Raw genomic sequence first — 17,446 nt, 5'->3', positions numbered from 1 at the left:
ACCTTTTTATTTACTTATTTTAGTGGTTGCTCTAGGATTTATAATATGCCTGTTATTGCATTCTACTATCAAATAATTTTATACCATCTCATATAATGTAGTACATTTATAACAGTATTCTTCCTTTGTCTCACAGTCATCTTTTTCTCTCTGAACTTGATTTTGGCTAGATTTTATTGCTGTGTCTTCAAGTTCACTGATTTCTTTTTTTCTGCAGTGCTTATCTCATCCAGTGAAATTTTCACTTCAGATATTATATATATATATTATCTCTAGAAGTTCTATTTGGGTCTTTTTGAAAATTCTCCATTTCTCTCTTCCCTGTATTCCTGTTTTCATTTATATGGAGCATATTTATAACACCCTTTCAATGTCTTTGCCTGTTAATTCCACCATGTCTGTCATTTCTGGGTCTCTCTGTGTTGACAGATACTTTTCTGGTTATGGGCCACATTTTCCTACTTCTTTGTATGTCCAGTAATTTTTAATTAAATGTCAGGTATTTGTGAATTTTACATGTTGAGTTCTTGATTTTGTAGTATTTCTTTAAAGTGTATTGGACTTTTTCCTAATAGGCATTTTAAATTGCATATTAGTTTGATCCTTTCTAGGCTTTCTAGGCTTCCAAGCACCTTTCAGGAGGGTCTAGAGGAACTTTTATTTTAGGGCTACTTTTCCCCTGCTTCTGCACATGGCCCTTCTGGGGTCATTACTGATAGCCTTGTATATTCAGTGAGGTTTTTCCCCTCTTGCTGGAGGGAACTTGTTGAAATATTGGCCCCATATCAGCTCTGTGAATCCTTTGTCTTAGAACTCCCTGGTAACGTTTTTCCTTAGAAGTTCTTCTTGGCTGGTCTCAAGAAATTTACCCTTCTCATGTACAGGTTTTTATTTAGCTAAATACTCAAGGGAACCCTCATTTAAACTGCTGGAACACTTTCACTGCTCTCTGGAACTCTACCCCATAAATTCTAGCTACCTTGGCCTCCTTGTACTTTTTTCTCCATCTCCTCACGTCAACAAGATTGCCAGACTCTATATGGGTTCTTCCTCCTGTACTGGAGTAGTAAATTGCTTCCTGGCTGAGAGCCTTGGGTGATGGTAGGGCTCGCCTTATTTGTTTCCCTTTTCTCAGAGATCACAGTCCTGCACTGCTAGTGTCTGAAAATAGTCCTCTCCTATATTTTATACGGTGTTCTAGTTGTTTTCAGTGAGAGGATTACTCTGGACTTTTTACCCCCTCATGCCCTCAAAAGCAGAAGTTGAATCATTCTAGAATGAGTTTTAATACTAACACTTTTACAAAATTGTGAAACTCTCAAGCAGTTATTATTTTTACATAACTTTTAACCATTTATTCACTTTTTCCTCAGTATTGTTATAAAGATCTTGTATCGACTGTAGGAACTATTATTTATTTTTCAATTCAGGGAGCCCATTACAAACTTTAAATCAGAAGCTGACCCAAAGAAAATAATTTATCATACCTAAGAAATCTCACAAATCAGGAAAATGGATTTTCGAGTGTACAAAAATTCTCTCAATATTATGGAATAGTCATTTTAAATATAAAATTATTATTTAATATTTCATTAGAAACATGAAAGACTTGGAATGAAATACTTGGAGATAAGGAAAAAATGAACCATTTGATCTAGTGTTAAAATATAAGTCCTATCATTTTAGAGCATAACCATGTGAGTATATGTACTTTATATCAGGAACGGGCAAATGTTATCTGGAAAGGGCCAGATAGTGTATATTTTAGACTTTGTGGGCCATACAGCCCTTGTTGCACCCACTCAGCTAATCCTTCGTAGTACAAAAGCAGCCTTAGATGATTTTTTTTTTTTTTTTTTTTGGTGGTACGTGGGCCTCTGACTGTTATGGCCTCTCCCGTTGTGGAGCACAGGCTCCAGACGCGCAGGCTCAGCGGCCATGGCTCACGGGCCTAGCCGCTCTGCGGCATGTGGGATCTTCCCGGACCAGGGCACGAACCCGTGTCCCCTGCATCGGCAGGCGGACTCTCAACCACTGCGCCACAAGGGAAGCCCCTTAGATGATACATTTTTAAATGTGCTAGCTGTGTTCTGATAAAACTTTATCTATAAAAATGAAATTTGAGTTTCATATGATTTTTATGCCTCAAAATATTTTTCTTCTTTTGATCTTTTTTTCCTGCTATTTAAAAATGTAAAAACTACATTCTTACCTTGCAGGTCATACATAAACAGGTGGCTGGTCAGACTTGGCCCCTGGGTCACAGTTTGACAGTCCCTGCTCTATGTGAATAAAAAGCTCCCAAGTAAGCGGTAGGATTCCTGTCGGACTGTTGTGTTTTCATTCTAAGTAATGCTTTTACTTAGGGAACTAAATAAATAGTTCCCTACTATTAAATTAAATACCAAAGTAAATAAGATCACACAGTACTGAGCCTATAGGACTTTGATAGATTTTAAAATGTCAAAGGTTATATCAGAGGTTCCTCAGTTAATGGGGAATTGGGGCTAATGTCCAGTTTATCTTACTCTCAAACTGGCACCTTTTCTCTTTTTAATTATGCAAGGTTAAATTCCTTCCTTCCTATTTTGTTTCAATATGCCTATCATATTAATGTTTAAAAATTGGCATATATGTATCCTAAATTTATTTATTTTGTGATGAAGTTGCCCTGGTACTCATAAACAAAATGCCCCCCCCCCACCCCGCACCAGCATTATATCATTTTTAACTTCATGCTGTCCCCACTTAACAGGATCTAGGGATTTTTCTTCTTAGTTCACAATTTTGAGAATACAGCCTCTTCTCTTCATCATCTTTGCTTCTGTATTGTCTTCCACATAACCCTGTTAGCCAGTTAGAACACAAAACACATTTCAAAGCATATTCTCTTTTTCTACCTGTTGTAGCTTAGCATACTAGTCAGGCCCCTCTTAGAATACTCAGAATTTGTCTAATATGTAAAGCAGTGTCAATATATACAGTCTATGACTTTGTTTGTTGTTATGTTCACACAGTTAACTCGAGCCACACTTGAATGATTATGTAGTTTGTATTCTCTAATCATAAGTGTATTTTCCTTCCTTAAGGTATATAATTGAAGTTGTTCTTTGGCAATACGCAAAATCCAGTGCTGTGGAAGTTCTAGAAGAGAGGGCTTGAATTTAGGTATATGCTGCTGTTGCCTCAGTGAGTGGGTAGTAACATAGCTGCATATAGTCATTCATTCAGGGGTTACTTTTTCTGCCTACATGTCTTCATGATGTTTTCCCAACACACTAGTACACCATCCAGGAAAAAAACAAACAGAAAACAAAAAAACCAAAAAAAAAAACCAGGCAATTTATTTCTTTTTACATGCAGACAGAGAATAACCTTTGTTTTCAAATGTAAAATAAAAATAAGGATTGGTTCTGAAAGAAGCTATGAAGTAATAGAAAATTATCATCCAAAGAGAATTTGCCTAGTTACTTTAAAAAAAGTTACGAATTTTTAAGAAATTTTTTATACAAATTTCATTATTTTGATAATTTAGAAACTTTTCCCCATGAGTATTATAAGCTTATTCCTATCTTAATGACGTGTATGCCCTATGTCTGGAAGATGCTTCCCCTAAACTTTTCCATTTCTGGCTCATTTCAACTTGAACATCATCTCTTCAGAGGGCCTTCCTTGATACACTGTCTAAAACAGCACCTCCACCTTCCCAGTCTCTAACACCCAGTTTTATTTTCTTCAAAGCACTTATCACCATCTGAAATTAGTTTATTTATTTATTTGTCTCTTTCTGTATTAAAACAGTAAGCTCTCTGAGGTGAGAGATCTTGCCTTCCCTATTATCTGTCTATCTGTACTACTCAGAACATTTCCTTTCATATAGTAGGCCTTAAGTATGTAATTTATATGTGGCTGGAAGGATGGATAATTGAACGTATGTCTAATGCATGATCTGTAGGAATATTTGATAGGCTCACATGTATTGTGAGTCACCAAGAAAGAATACAGTGAGTAACTTTACCCAAATTTATTTCACTGTAGAACTACTTTTTCTTTAAGCATTTAGCTGTGTTAGACTTCCACAGAAGACATTTTGGAAATGTGACAGATGTACTGATATATTTAATTGTTTTTTCCTTTTATAATAATTTCAAACTTATATACAAATTGTAAGAATAGTACAGATAATTTTTCCTAAATCACTTGAGTGTAAGTTGCTGACATTATACTGCATCACCTCTGAATTCTTTAGAGTACATTTCCTACAAAGACATTCTGCCACATAACCAGGATAAAATAATCACAATCAGGAATTCAATGTTGATAGGTTACTACCATCTAACCTACAACCCTGTTCAAGTCATGCCAGTTGTTCTGGAATTCATTGGTGAGCATCCCTAGGAAGGAGGGAGGCACAGAGTAGGCAGCCTCAAAATCTGCATATGTCTTTCCTTTCATATCTTTGATCACTAAGTTCATATGTGTAGAGGAGACTCCGTAGAGCCTAGTGGAAAGTAATAGCTGACATGGGAAGTTGTTGAGGTGATATTTCAGATTTGGAGTTTGAGTTCTACCAAACACATCAGAATAAAGCATTCAGAAAAAGACTATTTTGGGGACTGAGAGGAAAGGAATGCAGGGTGGATTATGGAAGGATAATCAATCACTGCATTAGGAAAGAGTAAGGAGAGGTATGTTCTCATTTCAGTTTTTCCACTAACCAACACTTACCCATGGGAAATCACTTCACTTCTCTATCAGTACTTTTCTAGGTTATCAGTATTTGTATATCCATAAGTTCAATTTCTTTTCATATTCAAATTTCAAAATAAAATAAGCATTAATTGCATTTTTCTTCTTTAAAGACTTACAATGGAAAGAAGACTAATTTTGCCACTCTTTATGTGATACTGGGCATCATCATTTCATCTATATATTGGTGATATATATATTTTTTTTCTTGGTAATATTTCTCCTACATGCTGCTCATCATTGTTATGTACCACATGAAGTGGTGGATTTAAGCACTGTAAGAACATTGGGTATTGTTTTCATCATGAATAACCCAGCTGTGTCAGAGTTAGATATTGTTTGATGTTGCACAAACAAAAACGTCCTTTTTAAAATGCTTTTTTGTTTCTTAAAATTTATTGAGAGGTTCAGTTCTACAGTATGTAAGCACAGTCATGAATCATTTAAAAGTGATCACATTGAAGACCGTAATTCAAAGAGTCATGTACCACAATGTTCATTGCAGCTCTATTTACAATAGCCAGGACATGGAAGCAACCTAAGTGTCCATCGACAGAATGGATAAAGAAGATGTGGCACATATATACAATGGAATATTACTCAGCCATAAAAAGAATCAAAATTGTTATTTGTAGTGAGGTGGATAGGCCTAGAGTCTGTGATACAGAGTGAAGTAAGTCAGAAAGAGAAAAACAAATACTGTATGCTAACACATATATATAGAATCTAAAAAAAAAAAAAAAAGTGGTTCTGAAGAATTTCGGGACAGGACAGGAATAAAGATGCAGACATAGAGAATGGACTTGAGGACACGGGGAGGGACAAGGGTAAACTGGGACGAAGTGAGAGAGTGGCACGGACACATATACACTACCAAATGAAAATAGCTAGCTAGTGGGCAGCAGCTGCATAGCACAGGGAGATCAGCTCGGTGCTTTGTGACCACCTAGAGGGGTGGGATAGGGAGGGTGGGAGGGAGGCGCAAGAGGGAGGATTTATGGGAATGTATGTATATGTATAGCTGATTCACTTTGTTATAAAGCAGAAACTAACAACAACAACAAAAATAATTCCAGGAGAGAGAATGAATTGAGGTGAGGGACAGATGAAGATGAATGGTAAAATGTTGATAACTGTTAAAGTTGGGTGATGGGTATGTGGGTTCATCATTCTCTTTACTTTTGTATATGTATTTGAAAATTCCCATATTAAAAAGTTAAAAAAAAGTGATCACATTATCTTTTTCTTTCTTCTTAACTTTTCCAATTATTTTCCTTGTATTTGGTGTTATAGAGAAAACAAATTAGGGGTTGGGCCAGTTAAACATGCATGTAATTGGTGCTCAAGAGTCAGAAATAGGAAGTTATTAATTTAAACTTTTTTTATTGGAGTATAGTTGCTTTAATATGTTGTGTTAGTTTCTGCTGTACAGTAAAGTGAATCAGCTATAACTATACATACATCCTCTCCTTTTTGGATTTCCTTTCCATTTAGGTCACCACAGAGCATTAAGTAGAGTTCCCTGTGCTATATAGTAGGTTCTCATTAGTTATCTATTTTATACATAGTAGTGTATATATCTCAATCCCAGTCTCCCAACATCCCACCCCCACTTCCTCCCTTGGTGCCCGTATGTTTGTTCTCTACATCTATGTCTCTATTTCTGCTTTGCAAATAGGTTCATCTTTACCATTTTTCTAGATTCCACATATATGTGTTAATATTTGATATTTGCTTTTCTCTTTCTGACTTACTTCACTTTGTATGACAGTCTCTAGATCCATCCATGTCTCTGCAAATTGATGTTTTGTATACCAGATTATAAATATATTTTATACTTAAGCCTAAAGTAAAACTACAAAGTGGCTAGAGAAACTTTTGCAATTGGAGATGTCTACTTTCATATTTAACAGAGGCTATATCAAAGTTGGAAATTGTGACTGTTAGAATTGGATTTTTATAAAGGTGAAATAGAGTTTAATGTTTCTTATTTTTATATTTCTAGCCAAAAAATGAAATATACAAGAACAATCAGATGAAGTCTTAGAAAGCCTCAAGTGCATCAGTGCTAGCTAGTTTGATTCCTATAAGTTACTTGGTTCTTAGGTATGGCATGGATAGTTCTTGAGTGTGTAGGATTCTATCCATGTCTCTTCCTAAGTAAGGAAGTTACTTCTTAAATGAATAAGTCTAATTTTAACGGTTGAGTGAGTGTGAAATTAAGAATATCCTAAAGGAAAGAAAATGTCCAATATATTTAAAACTAGTTTACTTCTCCAGTTTAGCTCTATTTTTTGTTGTTCTCTTGCAGTAAACATTGCTATCTTCAGAAAATAAGTTAAGGAATGAGAGGCAAGGAAGAAAGGACGTTCATCTTGGAAGGACCCAAAGCACTTTGAAATTTAAATGAATGTAATGATAGCTGCTAAAACCGCCTTTGTCACCAAAATGGATGAAGTACTTCAAATTTAAATGGTAACCAGATTTATCATATCATTTTACATTTCCACCAAGAACTTTAGATGACTTGAAGGGGTTTATTTTTAAGTTTAAATATTTACCTTACAAATACCAAAGTGTAGATAGAGCAGATAATTTTATAACTTATTTAGCATAGTCAGGATTTTATTTTGCCTCTTAATGCTTGACCCTGATATTAGCCAAAAGAATGTTGCTTTTTTCCCAGGTTATGAACTTCTTAACACAGAAACAGGTAAGCTTATTTGAGTAAGAATATGGCATAATACTAGTATACTTATAGATCCGTCCTTTACCAGATACTTTTTCCTTTCATAGAAATAACCCAGGCAACGTAAATGGTGGTATCCTATCACACATGCAAATGGTTTTTAGTTTTGTTTTCATATTATTTTTTAGTTTCCTTATGTGACATCTGGTCTCTTGATCTTTTTCCTTTCATCTCTGACATCTTATTTTAATTTAATCTTTATTTTATCCTCTGCCCCTGTTTCTTAGGAATTTAAGTTTATAAAAGATACAAGGTTTTAAGTCTTTATGTCATTAAAAAAAAAAAGACACAAGGATCCAAAATAGAAAAGGAGAGAGAAATTTGAAAAGATTATAAAATTATTTCTTATTATGAAATTGCAGTGACTGTTATATTTTAAGTAGAGTGGAAAGCAATTATAGAAAGACTTAAAGATTCTTTGTCAGTCTTCTTAAATCTCCTTGATCTTAGGCCAAAATTGTTTCAGTACATGTTTTGTAAAGACTCAAATGTTTACAATTTTTTAATCACATCCTAGTGAAGAATTAGAACTTTTATTCATTGGAAGTCTATTAATTTGATTTTGAGGTATAATCATTTGTTTGCTTGAGTCAGTGTGTCTTGGTAGTGAGTGGGTGTAATTGAGTACAACTGGGTCCTTGCTGTGAAATCAGGGCATGTGAAAAATCAGTCAAATACAGTATCCATTACTAGTCCTAATGATTCTAAGGAATGCAGGACCTATTATTTCAAGAAAATGATTTAAATTGGCAAGTGTAACCCAGGATAAGTAGTATGTAAGGAATGAATGTTCTAATCACTCTTCCCTGTTAATGTGTTAACATTAACCTGGATAGAAAATACCTTGATTTTTTTAAAAAAATTATCCAGTTATTGGTTAAACTTCTACTTATGGCATAATTAGAACTTTCCATGTTCTTTTCACTACCAACCATGTACCAGCATGTGGCCTTTTAAAAATGTCCAGCAAATTCTTTCTAGTCCTGAACCATTAAAAAATTAAAGTTGGAGAAAGTAACTTTTGAAACACAGCAGAAATTTAAGTGCTGAATGTTCACTCATACAAGCAAGATAATATGCAGAAAGTCCCTGGGGAATTCCCTGGCAGTCCAGTGGTTAGAACTCTGCGCTTTCACTGCCCTGGGCCTGGGTTCGATCCCTGATCAGGGAACTAAGATCCCACAAGCCACGTGGTGTGGCCAAAAAAAAAAAGAAAAGAAAAAAAGAAAGTCACCAAACGTCTCTGTCTTCTCCATTAATGATCTGAGTTTTCTTTACCCGTTTGATTATATTTGATTCTGTAATCTCATATAACCACAGGTTCATTAATGAACCAAAAACAAACAACATTATCAAAATTTTTATCATGATACTTTTACCACTCCTTATCAAACTCTTAATTCTATTTAAATTCATCTCTCAGTGATTTTTGGTAACCATGGATAGGATCATTGAAATCCATAGGCAGTGGATTTTTTTAATCATTAATTTCCACTTTTTTTAACTACCAAATTTGTTTTTAGTCTCATAATATTAACAAGGAACAGATTAAATTAGAACTTGACCTCTCTACAAAATAAAACAAAAGAATTGCCTTGATTCTCCCATCAAGTCCAGTTCAGAGGTCATGTAATTCACCTACATGAGACCACCTGAATTACATATTATTTAATTTTTCTGGCCCCATCTAAGCTGGGTGCCTCCAGAATCCCAAATCTACTATGGCTTTTGATGAAGGAATGGAATCAGACTTCTGATTGTGCAACTGACAGAATTTCTAATTTGTACAATTAGAAATTCATATTTCTAACTGTGCAAACTATCACGGCCACTTTGAAGAGGCTGAAATTCAAAAGATGGGTTCTAGCTATGTTAAAGTTGAACCAAACACCCAGTTTTATCTAAGTTCAGTTCATTAGCTTAAAATTATGGTTCTTGGGAGTAAGGGAAGTGTATACTTGCAGACAGTAAGACCACTCTAAACAATGTATCTATCAGGAATCTTAAAATTCATAAAGCTTGATAGGCTCCATTTAGGACAACTGTCCTTATGGAGGGAAGCCTAAATGTAATTTGCCCAGACAAAAAGGAATTAAAAATAATAGTAATTAATGTGTATTGAGTGATTACCATATGCCAAGCATTCGAATTAGTGCTTAATATACATTATCTGAAGCTTCACCACTCTATTTGACATAGGTCCTATTATTAAATATATCCATCTTACATACGAGGAAACACATTCTCAAAGAAGTTATGTAAATTGCCCTACATCAAGTTGCTAGTTCAAGGTAGAGCCAGGTCTATCTGACTCCATGACCTGAGCTCTTAACTAGGAGTTTATTCTAGTTTACAAACATTCAATATTTCAAAACTTCAACTTGTGAAGTTTTTATTTACCTAGTGGCAGATAAGGAGAGGTCTTTTTTTTTTTTAAGCGAAAGGTCTTATTAGCAGCATTCTCATTTCAGCTTTGTAAAATTATGTTCCCTTTAGATACACAGTATTTTTCTTTTGCAACATCAGTTTTATTTTGTCAATAATTTATCATTGTTTTGATTATGTTCTTAAAGTGTTAGTTATTATTTAATGGAAAAGACAACTTAATCTACTAAGTAAAGGTTAAATTACTTGAAGATGATATCATTAGACCCGAATTTTATCTGAGATAACAGAAGACAGAGAAAGATAGGAGACATGGGTGAGGAAAAAATGCAAAACTGACCTCTTTACTCAGCTGTCCTCCCTTGAAGTATTATTTGCCTTTCTCTTTATCCCAAGAAAATTCTTCCTTGTTTTTCAGTCTCAGTAACTGATACTGTTACTAAAAACTAAAATAGTAATGAATCTGGAAACCAGTTTGTCTTTTTTTTAATTTTTATTTTATATTGGAGCACAGTTGATTAACAATGTTGTGTTAGTTTCAGGTGTACAATAAACTGATTCAGTTACGCATATACACGTATCTATTCTTTTTCAAATTCTTTTCCCATTTAGGTTATTACAGAATATTGATCAGTGTTTCCTGTGCTATGGCTATACAGTAGGTCCTTGTTGGTTATCTATTTTAAATATAGTAGTGGCATAAATTTTCTGTTAAATATATACAGTCCTTTTCAAATAGGTACTTCTTGTCCAAATGGTAGAAAACTAAGTATATTAACCTATTATCAAAGTTTAAGATGGTAAAATTTATCATCAAGACTCAACATATTAAAGATATCAGTTCTCCCTAATTTGATATATAGGCTTAACTCAATTCCTAAAATCCTGGCAAGATTTTGAAATTTATATGGAAAGGCAAATTAGAACAGCTAAAACGATTTTGAAAAAGAAGAAAAAAATGGAAGGAACCACTCCACCTGATTGCAAAATTTATATAGCCACAATACTCAAGACTGGTATTGGCAGTAGAATAGGCACATAAATCAGTAACAGAATAGATAACCCCACACAAGTATAGCCAGCTGATTTTTTTTTTTTAACAAAAGTGTAAAGGCAATTCAATGGAGAATGGATTGTCTTTTCATCAAATAGTGCAGAACAATTGAATATTCATGGGGGTGGAAAAAAAGAACCTCAGCCTAAGTCTCACACCTTATACAAAAATTAACTCAAAGTAGATCATAGATTTAAATGTAAAACTATAAAACTTTTTAGAAGTTTTATATGGGAGAAAATCTTTAGGATCTGGGGCTTAAGTGAAGAGTAGTTAGATAGTACAGCAAAGCACAATCTATAAAAGAAGGAAAAATGGGTAAGTTGGACTTGATCAAAATTTAAAACTTTTACTCTGTAGAAGACCCAGTTAAAAGGATGAGAAGACAAAACAGTCATATGTAGAATACATAAAGTACTCTCAAAACTCAACAGTTAAAACAATCATTTAAAAAATGGGCAAAAGGCATGAAATATTTCACCAAAGAGGATATATTCTTAATAGCATTGGCAGATAAGCATATTAAAAAGATGTTCAACATCACTTGCTTTAAGGGAAATGAAAATTAATGCCATGATGAGTTATCACTATACACTTGTTAGAATAGCTAAAATAAAAAATAGTAGCAATACCAAATGCTGGTGAGGATGCAGAGAAACTAGATCTTTCATATATTGCTGGTAGAATATAACATGGTACAGACACTGGAAAATAATTTGATAGTTTCTTTAAAAATTAAATGTACACTTACCATATGATGCAGCAATCCCACCCTTGGGCATTAAACCCAGTAAAATGGGAACTTATATCCACACAAAAACATGTGCATTGTTTTTCATACCAGCTTTATTTGTACTAGCCACAGATTGTACCAACCAACATGTTCTACAATAGGTAAACGGTTAAACAAACTGTGGTATATCCATACCATGGAATATATCAGTAATAAAAAGGAATGATCTACTGATATACACCACAGCTTGGATGGATCTCAAGAACATTATGCTGAATGAAAAAAGCCAGTCTCAAAAAGTCACATAATGTATTATTCCATTTATATGACATTCTCAAAATGACAAAATTATGATGATGGAGAACAAGACAGTTGTTGCCAGGGGTTTGGGAAGGTTGAGGGGTAGGTGGATGGGTGTGACTTTAAAGAGATAGCACCAAGGGGTATCTTTGCAGTGAAGGGATAGTCTGTCTTGATTGTGGTGATAGCTAGAGTAATCTACATGTGTCATAAAGTGAGAGTGAATACACATACATTGTACCCATGTCAATTTCCTGGTTTTGATATTGTATTGTATTTACACAAGATGTGACTATTGGGGCAAACTTGTTTAAGGGTAAATGAGGCTTCTCAGTACTATCTTTGCAACTTCCTGTGAATCTTCAATTTCAAAATAAAAAGTTTAAAAAAATAACCCTATTATAATTAATAAGTATGGTCCAGAATATTCAGTCCTGTAAAATGCAAGGTCATGTTACTTCTGAATTAATGAAATGACTAGGGTGAGCTACACTAGTACCTGGTTAGAAGTTCTGAGGGTGCAGCTTTGAGCTCCAAATTCCCCCCATCGCATCTGGTGGCAGTTGTCTGCTTTGGCTTAAATATTGTCAAGGGCATTTCTAGGTCTTGTGGCTGGTTGGCAGACTCCCAGGACACTCCCATTGATTCCAAGAATCTCCCAGTTAACAACTATTTCAGGAGCCAAATCTGGGGAGATTGATCCAAGAAAGAACTAGGGGTGCTGAGATCTACCCTCCTGCTTCCTTGGGTTCCTGGGAGGGATTACTGGCTATTTTCCACCAAGTTCTCTCTCCCCTCCATGTTATCACACTATCCCTCTTCCACCTTAGGAACTGTAGCCAGCCCCATTTGAGAACAAGGGTTGAATGAACTGTTGCAGCCAACTGCATATTATCCAAATATATATGATAAAATGTTTCACTTCTTTGTAACAGTTTTTCAGTTCAAGGTTTAGTGTATCTTAAGTTTCTGATATTTTGCTTAAGTAAGAAGAGTGTTTCATGTTCTTTGTAAAAAGCTGTGTAGTATGAGGAAAAGCAAAAGGAGAAGAAGAAAAGTTATGTCATCCTTGCTTTCTAAACTAAGAGCATAAAATTCGAAATGATCCTATGGATTCTTTTGGAAAGAATATTAAGTGATCGTCTGGGTTACACCCCTACCTTCTAGTGGCACGATCAACTGACCTGCATGATGGAGTGAACTTCATGCCATTTTACATACTGACTCATTCATTCATTCATCATTTACTTGGGGAAAACAATATTTGCAATAGTGTGGAAGGTTCAGGGGATACAAAGAAGGGTAGAGTGCAGGTCCCGTCATCAGTGGCTCACCATCTAACAGAACAGGCAACACATAAATGGAAAGATAGTGTATCAAGTGCTTAATGGGAGTATGAGAACAGAGCTGTGACGGTGCTTTTTCCTCCTTAGGAAGGGTGAGGGAAGGCTTCCCAAAGCACGAAGGTATCCTATGTACTGAGTGTTACCGGATAAATAGGATTTTACTGCCAGGGAACAAGCTAGAGGAAAAGAGTATTCCTATTCTAGGCAAAAGGAATAACATGTGCAGAGGTATACTTACCTCCTCTTGGGGAAAAAGAGTTACAGACTTTTAAAGTTGAAGAGGTTATCCAAGATATTTTACTTCAACATCCTTGCTTTACATAAAATTAAATGGAAGCTCTTGGAGGCAAATCTACTTGCCCAATATTACTTAGAAATTACAGTATCGTTTTAAGTATTCTTTCAGACTTATGTAATTCAAAATGTATTTTGGTCAGCTATAACTCTATTCCAAGAAAGAAGGTTCTTCCTCATGTTTTCTGTGTTTATAAATCTGCTTTACTTCCAGGCTAAAATGTAATTAGGTGTTATTTCTATTTCTCTTAAAATTTTTTTATTATGAAATTCCATGAATTCAGAATCATATAACAAACATCTGTTATCTTACCACCAAGAATTAATTGAATGCTAACATTTTGTCATTTTTGCTAAAAGAAACAAAACAATTTAGGAACGATTGAAATCCTCTTTGTATCTCTCTCCAATTTCATTCCTAGCCTCCTTCTCCAGAGAAAATGCTCTATGAGGTTGGTGAATATATATTCTTATGTAAGTACTCATAAACAATATGAAGGATAAATGATGATATACTAGATGTACGTTCTGCATCTTTCATTGATGTGTGATATTTATTTAACTGCATTTTTTCATATGAGCTCAAAATAAAACATAGCATAGATGAGTAGGCAACATACTCTAGTCAATAGTGCAGATTTGCTGCTGTGTTGTGACTTTGTCCTCTTGTGTTTTCTTCTTGGTACCTAAAGTGCCACCGTCTTCTTGTTAATTCTGCACTGTTTTGAAAGAATGTAATTCTTTCATTCTGTACGTTTTCAAATGTATTTTTAAGGCTTTTTTTGGAAAACAGTTATTTCTGTGAGCTTACATCTCTCACATTAGCTCTTTTAATTCTTTACTACTGAGATTGTTGTAGCAGGAATACTCTCTAGTAGAGTCAAATGACCAAGAAATGACTATACCATGTGGCATAAAGTCTCCCTTCACACATGTATTGCTGGCAAGACAACAATGCTAGGTAGTAAGAAGTCAGTCGTGATGTGTGGGAAGAGTTAGCCTCTGAAAACGCCATGACAGGATGACCCAGGAAGAGGATGTTTATCTGGTCTTCGAAAAGAGCTTAGAAGTCCTTTCACCAAGGGCCTGGTCCTGGCATGGGGGATGATGGGGGAAGAGATAGAAATTTTATTGTGAAGGAGAGGATTACTGTGGGTGTTGAGAACACATTTTTACCCTTTGATTTATTGTGCCAACTGTAATTAGCAGTAAATGTTTTAAGTTAACGACAATCAGCTGGAATACCACTAAACATATGTGGCGATTGAGGAGCATAATAAATGCAAAGAGTCCCCTTGTTTCTGTTACTAGAAGGGAGATTCACCCACCACATTCTATAACAGTGAAAACTAGAAATCTGCACAAATGCTTGTAATAAACAAGCCAGTTATTCCTAACCTCACTGGTATTTGAATTCTGAAGTAGTTGTCCCCATGCAGTAGCAACAGAATAATGGAGGGAAAAAGTTAGTATTATCATTCTGGCTTGTACATTTTGATGTTTAACAATTCTGGCACATGGTCACAGGAAAGCTTATCTAAAAATACCAAATTGTAGAAATGAAAGGAAACACTTGATCCCTAAGAAACTCATTCTTCTTGGAGTCAGGCCCAGCTTTTGTTTCCTTCTGTTGGTTTGACATACATAGGAAGGAAAACATGAAACATTCTGGTGCTTTAGAACTCTCTGATGATATATAATGGGCCATTGTATAACTAGTGCTAAAGCACAGGTAAGTTTCATATGGGGAATATTTAAAAGGAAACCAGATGCAGATGCTTTGTTTAGATATGTATATATATGATCAATTGATTTTTGACAAAGGTGCAGAAGCAGCCCAGTGAAGAAAGATTAGTCTTTCCAACAAATGGTACTGGAACATTAGAAGCTAAACCAAAAAGAAACAAAAAGCCCTTGCCTCATAACTGGACATAGGCCTTGGAGATAAATGAAAGAGAGGAGATTGTAAGAAATTTGCCTTGTAGAAATAGAGGAAGTAATAAAACTGCCATGAGAATTGAAACATCAAAATGGTAGAGGGAATTATTGTAAAACAGTGTAATCTTTTGAATGAGGAGCATTGTGTATTGTAGGAAATGTGTATACATTGTAGCTGAATATGCATTTAATCCACTAGCTTATTAAGCACCCTACCATTCACAGAGCACTGTGTTAGATTGGAGGGGTATTATAAAGGTCCCTTGAGGGAATCATATATAAACAATAACAAAACAGTGATAAGTGCTATCATAGTGGTGCCAGGGAAACTCAGAGGAAGGGACTGGCTAATATCTACACTCATCCTGAATGGGCTTCCCTTGCTAGCCCACTGAGCTCTGAGTACACTGAAGAATGTTAGTTGATCCACTGTCCCTTAGAGCACTTTGAGAAATTGTTGTTCATTTGATAGCTAAAATGCAATAAGGGATCTCTTCCATCTGGTGCTGTTTGAATCTGTGATAGTTACCTCAGGCTCAAAGAGTAGACAAAGTGAAGGAACCTGATGTGGTTTCCCTTTACCTTTCCTTTTAACTGTCATTTGATCTGCTTTTAAGTAGGTAGTCTTTCTCTTGCCTCTAGTTGCTGACCATTCTATATATAATCTCTATCACACAAGGAAAGCAGCAAAGGAATTTTTTTAAAGACTGCCAAAACTCTGTAGGAATGAAATATCACTTTTTTTTTTTCCATAAAGGAGTTTCCATGATACTCCACTCACATACAAAAGAGAAGTTGGAGTTGCACGTGATCACTTTGGCCAACCTTTTGCGGGTTTCTAATGCACATTCTCATCTCTCTTTGAAGGACTGTTCATTGCAACTTATACACACACTTTCCTTAAAGCAAGTACTACTTTTATTCTCTTCTAGTCTTCTGTCACGTAACAAGAGCGTTGGTGGAAATTGCTTTTCCATAAAAAGAACTGTGCCACCTACTCTTCAAATGCCACTGATTAAGAAACCATTGATTGATTTTTCCTAGGGAATAAATTAGGCTTTCCCCTGAGAGTGAAAAAATAAATAATGGGATATAAAGAATGAAGATAGCTTTGTGTTGTGAGGAAAATGTTTATGTAGTTGCCATGGAAATAGCATGTAGGCATTTAAACCAGGAGCTTATGATATCTCTGTATTTGCCAAATATAATTCAGATGTGAGTACATTCATTCTCTTTCTTGGCTCAAATTTAGGCTGACATATGTGGTTATGTAAAATATGCTATGCTTTAGCATATTTGCTTAATATTTGCAGGAAATGTATAATACAAGGGGCTGCCATGTTTTAAGGTTGTATAATTGAGGCATAGAAATAAAACTAGGGGAAGCAATTCTCAGCAAGTGATTCCTGAAAACAAATAACAGTAACAATCAGAGCACCCGAGGCTGGGTTTTCCTGTGACATTCATAACTAACAGAGCTAATTAATTTTTATTAATGAAACATTCACAATATTGGACCGAATTAGTACTAGCTAATTGTTTGTGAGTGATGTCAGATGCTGAAAATGCACAGTTTGAGACTTTATTCTTATTTTAATGTATGTGATTTCATTTCACAAGTGGAATAAAACACAATAGGCAGTGTTTCTGAATTATTATTACACTTTTCTGTCACAGGACAGCAGTTAGCCTTCAATTTCATGCTTTATAAATGAGGCACGATAGAAATCTAGAGAGGGCATATATGGAGTTTGAAGATATGGATAATTTGACACAATTTTTCAGAGTTTGAACTTTTTTTTTTTTTTACTAATTCCAAAGATAATACAGACAATGCAAACTGTACCTGCAGCCACTGCCTTTTATGGGGCACACAAACTAGAACAATAGGAAAATCT

At 35.0% G+C, this 17,446-nt stretch overlaps 1 protein-coding gene across 3 annotated transcripts in view; it reads left to right on the top strand.

The window, feature by feature from the left end:
• The window catches only part of PEAK1 (pseudopodium enriched atypical kinase 1), a 299,273-nt gene that overhangs the window by 142,452 nt on the left and 139,375 nt on the right, over positions 1 to 17,446 (top strand). The window contains exon 6 of one of the 3 annotated variants that reach the window (XM_079912001.1): positions 7,061 to 7,224. The exons of the other annotated variants lie outside the window; for them this stretch is intronic. The gene's annotated coding sequence lies outside the window, so the exon portion shown is untranslated. The remainder of the gene's footprint in view (positions 1 to 7,060; positions 7,225 to 17,446) is intronic. 3 annotated transcript variants of the gene reach the window in all.

This window comes from Stenella coeruleoalba (assembly GCF_951394435.1).
Source record: "Stenella coeruleoalba genome assembly, chromosome: 2".
Taxonomy (NCBI): Eukaryota; Metazoa; Chordata; class Mammalia; order Artiodactyla; family Delphinidae; genus Stenella; species Stenella coeruleoalba.
This window is presented reverse-complemented; position numbering and strand designations above follow the sequence as displayed.